This window comes from Capsicum annuum, unplaced genomic scaffold (genome assembly GCF_002878395.1).
Source record: "Capsicum annuum cultivar UCD-10X-F1 unplaced genomic scaffold, UCD10Xv1.1 ctg3223, whole genome shotgun sequence".
In the NCBI taxonomy this organism is placed as follows: domain Eukaryota; kingdom Viridiplantae; phylum Streptophyta; class Magnoliopsida; order Solanales; family Solanaceae; genus Capsicum; species Capsicum annuum.
In genome coordinates, this window is record NW_025838924.1 from 379069 (window position 1) to 388290 (window position 9222).

Sequence of the window (9222 nt, forward strand, 5' to 3'; positions counted from 1 at the left end):
GGAAACCCTTTTAAATAAGGGAAAATTATGGATCAAGAGGAGTAACTGATGTTACTATAGTAAGGAGTTTTACACCGTAGTAACAAGTACAATGTTCAAAGTAACTACTACACATTCAAAAGAAATAACCCTCTTTTGACACCCACTTTACTAAAATATCGCGCACTCTAATTTTTCCTTCACAAACTATTTTTTGTCACAGTCTATGGAATACCTCACTACTCTCTATATATTATTTTTCTCTCTATTTTGTGTGTTCAACCAATATGCTGATGAGCTCCTTTTATAGAAATAAACTACCTTTATTAATGTCACCAATGACATCACTAAGAGTAAAGTTTCAAAGTATTATTTAATGCCCCAACTATCAAGCCTTCATTTTCAACTTTGCAGACAATGAACTTTGAATAATTGTTAGCTAATGGAAGATTTTCAAAGCATCATTTATGAGGTTCGACCCCACAAATCTCCCTTTCCAGTCCCATGTACCTAAAGGATATATCTATATCTTCTCAGAGAGAGCTCATGCCGATATGTTCTTTGCACAATTCAAACTTGTCTTTTGACAACATCTTTGTCAGCATATCTGCGGGATTTTCACTGGTATGGATCTTTTTAACATGGAATGATTTGTTCTCCACTTTTTTCATGAATACAATGGTACCTCACATCAATGTGTTTTGTTATTTCATGGAACATGGAATTTTTTCTCAAGTTTAATGCACTTCAACTGTCACAATAGACAACATAATTTATTTGTTGCAATCTAAGTTCTTGATGTATTTCTTGAGCCATATCATTTCCTTGCTATCTTGAGTAACTACAATATACTCCGTTTCAGTTGTAGATAGTGCTACGTACTTCTACAAATTTGACAACCATGATATATCTCCCCTCTAAAAATGTAAACAAAAATCTAGTAGTAAATTTTGTATTATCAAGTTCAACCACTATATCGGCATTTCTATAGCCCTTCAAGATTAGATCAGATCCTTTAAAACACAAACAATCAGCTAAGGTTACTCTTAGGTACCTCAATATCTATTTGACTGCTTTCTAGTGCTCCATTTCAGGATTTAAGAAACCTATTGACTACACCCATTGTGTGAGCAATATCAGGTTTGATACACACCATTACATATATTAAACTTTCGACAACGAAGGAATATGGAACTTTAGAGGTGCTCTCTTTTTCTCTTTGGTTGTCGGACATATTTTCCTGCTCAATTTCATATGACCAGTAAGGGGTGTGTTAAAAACCTTAGCATTATTCATATTGAAGTGCTCTAGTACACGTTCAATGTACTTCTCCTGTGAAAAGTAAAGCTTTCTTTCTTATTTGAGATGAGTAATTTTCATGTCCAAAATCTGCTTTGCATAACCCAAGTCTTTCATACCAAAAGCCTTGCATAACTGTTTTTTCAACTCATTATTTCTGGAAGTATTCTCACCTACAATCAACACATCATCCACATATAGTAAGAGGAAAATTTATCCAAATACACACTAATCTAAAGAAGTTTTCTTATAGCTTTTCCCTCCCATGACAGATTAAAACTTGTTATACCACTATCTAGAATCTTACTTCAAGCCATAAAGACTCTTTTTAAGTTTGCACACATAATTTTCTTTACCTTTTACCTTAAAGCCCTTAGGTTGTTTTATGTCAATCTCCTCTTCGAGGTCACCATGAAGAAAAGCTATTGTTACATCCACTTGTTCAATCTTTAAATCAAGACAAGCAGCCAAACCAAGAACTGTACGAATAGAGGTCATTTTGACAATAGGAGAAAATATTTTGTCAAAGTCAATACCCTTCCTTTGACAAAATCATTTGACAATCAATCTGGATTTATATCTGGGCTTTAAACTATGTTCTTAAAATTATACTTTGAACACCCACTTATTCTTTAAAGCTCTCATGCCCTTAGGAAACTTCACCAACTATTAAGTGTGGTTCTCATACAAATATTTCATCTAATCTTTCATGGATTCAATCCACTGATTTTTATATTCATATTTCATGGCCTTCTCATAACATTTAGGTTCTCCCTCATCAGTAAGCAACATATACTTATTAGGAAAATAATGAGAAGAAGGAATACACTTTCTTATAGACCTTCTGATGAAACTTGGTGAGGTTGCAGCACACAGTGAGGGACCAGGTCCCTTAAAGTCAGTCACAGCCAATTGTAATACCACGTATTATTCTTATCTCAGTTCAGATCCTAGTTGCATGCATAAGAGGCTTAAATCATGAAAATTTCACTAAGTGCTGGGGACTTAGTCATTTTTAAGGCCTCTTAACTTTGAGGATTTTTAAATTGGTATTCTCAACCCCGCGGTGTTGGTTTTTGAGTTAATTCATGTTCAAGGGTGTAAGGAGTATGTCTTAATAAAGTTTTGGATTTTTCAAATGAGGATTGGGTCATGTTTAGATCAAGATTCCAGTAGCTCATAGTAATAAGGCTACATCACGGTAATAATAGCTATGGATTACTCATCTTGTTCTGGTTCCCCTTTAAAATGTATTCCATTTAAAAATTTAAATATCTAATGGGAAATTTTGTCTTTTTCCTTTAACGTAATTTGTTAAATCACAAATTATAACACTAGTTAGGGCATTATTTGCACTTCTTCTCCAATTTTCTCTCAAAAACAAAACATTTCCTCCCCTAAGATCATCAAATTCCATTACTTTCTCTGCATGAAAGCCAAGAATTCAAGTTTTCCAATCCAAGACCATTTAATAAAGCATCAAGATTGGTGTTTCTCTTTAAAGCTTAAGGGTTTAAGGTATGTGTGATGTTCATCCATGGCCCCTTTTCACCCATGGAGTCCAAGAATCTCTTTTTATGTATAAAATTATGAATGTTACATGATTAAGTTGAATTATGCCTATGACATCTTGTTATTCCAATTTCAGGTTAAGATTATAATTGTTTTTTAGTGGAATGGATTATAGTATGTTTTGAATGTTGTAGTTCCCATATCATGTTCATGCAATTTAAGAAAAAACCTTAATTTATGGTTGTTATCATATAATCATGTTATCTCATCACGTTTAAAAGCATCCCCATGTTAAAGTCTTAATCTCCATGTGTTTGATTAAATGTCAACGTGATGGATTTTGTATAATGATTCCCTATCATGGTTTTCAAAGCTTGTATATATCCTTATCCTTATTTATTTTTAGTGTTGGTGGGTTATGAACACCCGATACCTAGTTGTTTATATAATTTTAGTATCTTTAGAATAATTTAGATATACCATGAGCATTATCATTCAGTCAATAATTACAATTAGTTGTTTGTTCAGTTAAGCTTAGTTCAGTCCATTAATTAGTGTCATTCAGTTAGGAGTAAGATTTAGCACTGAGCGAATACAGGGATGATAGTTTCCCCATCAATTAGACTGAGTTGTTAGTAGCAGTACCTATATTCCATAACTACATAGCCATCATAGGTTATGAGGAGTCACCCATCAGTTAGGCTTGACTTTCTTTTAGTGGTCACCCATCAGTTAGGCTTGACACCCTGGTCCTTTGGGACATTAGTTTAGTGAATCCATACGGCCAGTGTTAGTACCCATGGCACAGTACTAACATCTTTCCAATCGGGGTCATAGGTTGGACCCTAATTAACTTAGATTTGGGTATGTCGGTTAGATGATACCTCTCACAGTCTCAGTTCAATATTCATTATAGAATTTAGTTCAGGTTTGCTTGACCATAGCATATAGACTTTCATTTATTTAGTTATCATATTTAGTATTTTAGTTTATAGATTATTTCAAAAACATTACATGTTTGGTCTTACATTCTCAGTATTTCAATTTTCATGCATGCATACTCAGTTATCTTATGTTATTCAGTCCGTCATTACTTCATACATAGTTAACCTAAGTATTTTAGCCTAATATCATCTCATATACCAATACATTCAAAGTACTGATCGCATAGTTTTATTCGTGCTATGATGTCTTATATCATAGGTTCGGACACACAGTTTCCTGACGATGCTTAGATAGTTCAGTGTCACAGCAGCAACAATAGTGGTGAGTACTCTTCTTTTGAGGAAAAGTTTATCTTTCATTCAGTTATTCCAGTATATATTTATTATAGTCAGATGGAGTTAGTTGGGGGTTTGTCCCATCAACTCCACAGTAAGTCCGTTAGAGGCTTATCAGATATTCAGACAGTCAATTAGTTTAATCAGCTTTATTAGTCTTGACAGATGTTTTCAGACTTATGAATTTAGTTGTATTTTTAATATCTAAACCTTATGGCCTTATCAGTTATTCTCTGTATATGTCTATTGTCTTTATATTGTTAGTGCTCACAGCAGGTACCAACTTATAGGTTAGCTTGTAGTCATTTGTGATTTTAAGCATCATTGTTTCGACTAGGGTAGCTCGTGTCGTGAAAAAACTTGGTATCAAAGCCTAAGGATTTATAGTGTCCTATGGAGTCTAAAATATGCATTGAATGGAGTCTTGTGCATGGTTGTAAAGCACACCACACTTATGGACAAGAGCTTACAAGATATTTTTGGAAAAGTTTCCCTTCTTTTAGTATTTATATCATGCGAATGAGCATAAACTCTCTTTAAAACTCTCTTTCTGACTCATTTTTCCTTCCTTATATAGATAATTCTTCCCAAAAGAAATGACAAAAAAATGGAAATCAACTCGCACCTTCGCCTGTTCAGGAAGATCCACTGAATGAGCATATCTCTCATGCTGAATTCAAAACTGCTTTCACTGCCTTAGCTCATTTAGCAGTTTCTCATAACCATCATCAAGCTGTTTCCCCATCTAATTAAGTGGCAAATACAGCTAAAACTAGGATTTGAGATTTTACCCAAATGAATCCCTTTTTATTTTCAGGATCCAAGTCTGAGGAGAATCCGTAGGAGTTTCTTGATATGGTTCATGAGGTGACTGATATCATAGGTGTCCCTTCGATTGGGAGTGTGGAGTTGGCTACTTACCAATTACAGGATGTATCTCACACCTAGTTTAAGCAGTAGAAGGAGGATAGGGGTGCCGGGGTAGGGCCTGTAGAGTGGGAGGAGTTTGCTATAACATTTTTAGATAGGTTCTTTCCTTTAGAGTAGAGGAAAGCTAAGGTACTGGAGTTCATTAATTTAAAGCAGGGTAATATGAGTATGAAGGAATACTCCTTAAATTTACTCAGTTGGCGAGGTATGCCCCTTCAATGATAGCTAATAATAGGTTTAAAATAAGTAAGTTTGTTTCTCATATAGCTGATAGTGTAGTCAAAAAGTGTAGGTCTACTATATTGATTAAGAAGATAGACCTATCTAGGCTAATGGTTCATGCTCAACAGATCGAGGAATAGAAGTTTAAAGAAAAAAAGAGAGAGAATAAAAGGGTGAGAATAGGTTGCATTAATTTTTCTCAACTGAGGTCAGGGGGTGGCAACCGTTCTCAGTTCTATTAGAAATTTTCAGCCCTAGCTCTATCTTCACCTAGTGCTCCAGTTCTAAAATTTAGAAATGGCAGTCAAGATAGGGCTCTAGCCTTTAAGTCTCAGGGTAGAATGAATAGTATTCGTACTAATCCACTTTGCCAGAAATATGGTAGGAATAACTAGGGTATGTGTAAGGATGGCAGTGATGTGTGTTTTAGATATAGTAAGCCAGGACATAAGATTCGTGAGTGTATGGTGGTGGCGCAGAGGAGAAGAAATGATCTCCAACAAGGCCAAAATACTTCTTGAGTAGCACTTATAGGTCACCCAACTCAGCAAGACTCCACTTCCAATGCGACCAGTGTGTAATGTCCAAATAGGTTGTATTCACTCTAGTCCCGACATGATCAGGAAATTTCTCCTAATGTGGTTATGAGTATATTAAGGTCTTTCATCTTCATATGTATGTTTTACTAGACGTCAAAGCTTTTCTTTCTTTTGTAACCCCTATATAGCTATTAATTTTGGTGTTAGCCTAGAAATATTAGTAGAACCTTTCTCAGTGTCTACCCCAGTGGGTAAATCGATCATAGTTAGATGGGTATACAGAAATTGTTCGATAATAGTATCCTAAAAAATCACTTCAGTTGATCTTATAGAGTTAGAGATGACTGATTCTGATGTCATTCTTGGCATGGATTGGCTCCACTCATGTTACACCTCAGTTGATTATGGAAATAAGGTCATTAAATTTTAGTTTCCCATTGAACCAGTTGTTGAATAGAGGGATAATACTTCAGTGCTTAGGGTTTAGATTGTTCATATCTTAAGGCAAGAAAAATGCTACCTGAGGGGTGTGTTTACCATCTTGTTCAAATCAAAGACTCTAGTTCAAAGAATCCAAGCCTCGATTCAGTTTTAGTAGTAAGGGAATTTCCAGATGTTTTACCTGAAGATCTTTCCATAGTTTCTCCCAAAAGAGAAATTGACATCAGAATAGATCTCCTTCCAGATACCCAACCTATCTCTATTCTGCCCTATAGAATGGCTCCAGCTGAGCTAAAAGAGTTTAAAAAATAGTTGTAAGGTCTCTTAGATAAGGGATTCATCAGGCCCAGTGCTTCCCCATGGGGTTCTTCAGTTCTTTTCATATGTAATAAAGAAGGTTCTCTCAGAATATGCATTGATTACTATTAGTTAAACAAAGTCACAATCAAGAATAAGTATCCGTGGGATTAATGACTTATTTAACCAACTTCAGGGTGCCAGTTATTTCTCTAAGATGGACCGAACATCTGGCTATAATCAGCTCAGAGATAGAGAATGTGACATTTTGAAGATAGCCTTTACAACATGGTACGGTCACTTCAAATTCCTATTTATGTCTTTTGGACTAACAAATGCCCCAACAACTTTCATGGAATTGATGAACAGAGTTTTCAAGCAGTACTTAGTCATATTCATCATCATCTTTATTGATGATATTCTAGTCTACTCCCGTAGTGAAAATGATCATGCATACCATCTCAAAATTATTTAGCAGACTCTTAGAGCCCATCAGTTATTTGCCTAATTTAGTAAGTGCAAGTTTTAGCTAAGATCAGTAGCTTTCCTTGGCCATATTATTTCTAGTGGTATCATTAGATTTGACCTTAAAAAGACTAAAGTAGTGAGAAACTGGCCCAGGCCTATCTCTCTATCAAATGTCAGGAGTTTCTTGGGTTTGGCTGGCTATTATAGATGGTTTGTTAAAGGGTTTTTATCTATTACGTCCCCCATGTCTCGATTTACTCAGAGAAAGATCAAGTTTTAGTGGTCAAATTCTTGTGAGAAGAGTTTTTAGGAGTTAAAGACTCGACTCACCATAACCCCAATCTTGACTATGCCATATGGTTTAGATGGGTTTGGTGTTTACTGTGATGCTTCCAGAGTTGGTCTTGGTTGTGTATTGATGTAGAGAGTTAAGGTCGTAGCCTATGCCTCTAGATAACTTAAGCCTCAAGAAAAAAATTTCCCTACCTATGATCTTGAGTTGGAAGCTCAGCACAATCATCAGGTTGTTTCCCCATCCAACTTAGTGGCAAATGCAGTTACAAATAGGATTCAAGATTTCACCTGAGTGAATCCCCTTTTATTTTTAGGATCCAAGTCTGAAGAGGATCCACAGGAATTTTTTAATATGGTTTAGAAGGTGATAAATATAATGGGTATTAGTTCAACTGAGAGTGCAGATTTGGATGTATATTAGTTGTAGGATGCATATCACACCTATTTTAAGTAGTGGAAGAAGGATCGAGGTGTTGATGCAGGGACTGTTGAGTGAGAGAAGTTTTCTATGACATTTTTAGACAGTTTCTTACTATTAGAGTTGAGGGAGGCTAAGATTTAGGAGTTCATTAATTTGAAGGAGGGCAACATAAGTGTGAAAGAGTACTCGCTTAAATTTACTCAACTAGCAAGGTATGCTTCTAATATGGTTGTAGATAATAGGTCTAGAATAAGTAAGTTTGTTTCTGGTGTATCTGATAGTGTGGTCAAGGATTTTTGGACTACTATATTGATTAAAGAGATGGACCTATCTAGGCTTATGGTTCATGCTCAGCAGATTAAGGAAGAGAAGTTTAAGGAGAAAAATAAAGAGAATAAGCTAGCCAAAATAGTTAGTTTTAACTTTTGTCAGTCAAGGCCAGAAGGTGGTAATCATCCCCAGTTCCGTCAGATTTCCTTAGCCCCAGTTCCATCTTCAGCTAGTGCAATAGTTAGGATAGGGAACGAGGCTCTAAGTGCCAGGATAGTGTAAACAGTGGTCGTACTAACTCGCTTTACGGGAAATATGGCAGGAATTATTAGGGTGTGTGTAGAGATGGCAATGATGTGCATTTTGGATGTGGCAAGCCAGGCCACAGAGTTAGAGATTGCCTAAAGGTTGGTCAATAGGGTCAGTCCAACCATCCACCAGTTTCAACCGGCCACTCGACTCAGCAGGGTACCGATTCCAGCATAACTAGTGGGCATCATCAGAATAGGATGTATTCTCTCAAGACATGGCATGATCAATAAATTTCTTGTAATGTAGTTATGGTTATGTTACATGTCTTTTATCTCTAATTTTATGATTTATTAGACTGTAATACCCCGCATGTTTCTAAGCTAGAAAGTGAATAAGTATTCCTACATATAAAATCTCCTATCCTGTGATTCATACTTGAGTACATGACTTACCATGAATATCCTAGTGATAGGATAGCTTATGATCCAGTAAGCATGTTCATATGAGTCACTTAAGGTAATACAAGCTGTGATTTTTTGAATCCATCAAGTTTTAGTGTTTGATTTTGTAAGGGTCATCTTTGAAAGAGTATAACTAGATGTTATTATGGTATTTTGGCTAATTTAGACCCACGAAATTGTAGAAAATCGAATTAGCTTTCTAACGATACCAATTTTGCCTCAATCCAATACCCGAGCAAAAAGTTATGCCCATTTTTGTGAGAGACAGTAAGCATAGGTGATTGGTTACGCGCCGCCCAACCCAAGCATAGGCGATTGGTTAGGCACCGCCCAACCCAAGCATAGGTGATCACTTGGGTGCTGCCTAAGTAAATTGCAGGTGTCAAAAACACTCCGTTTTGAGTTATTTTAAAGGTAATTAAGTCTTTAAATACTCCTTACACGTTCCTAAACTTAACCCTACGAAATATATATCTTCTAAACATACTGCAACCCTATTTTTCATCTCAAATCTCATCATCCAAGAGCACTAAATGAGAAAAACAACTAGGGTTGCA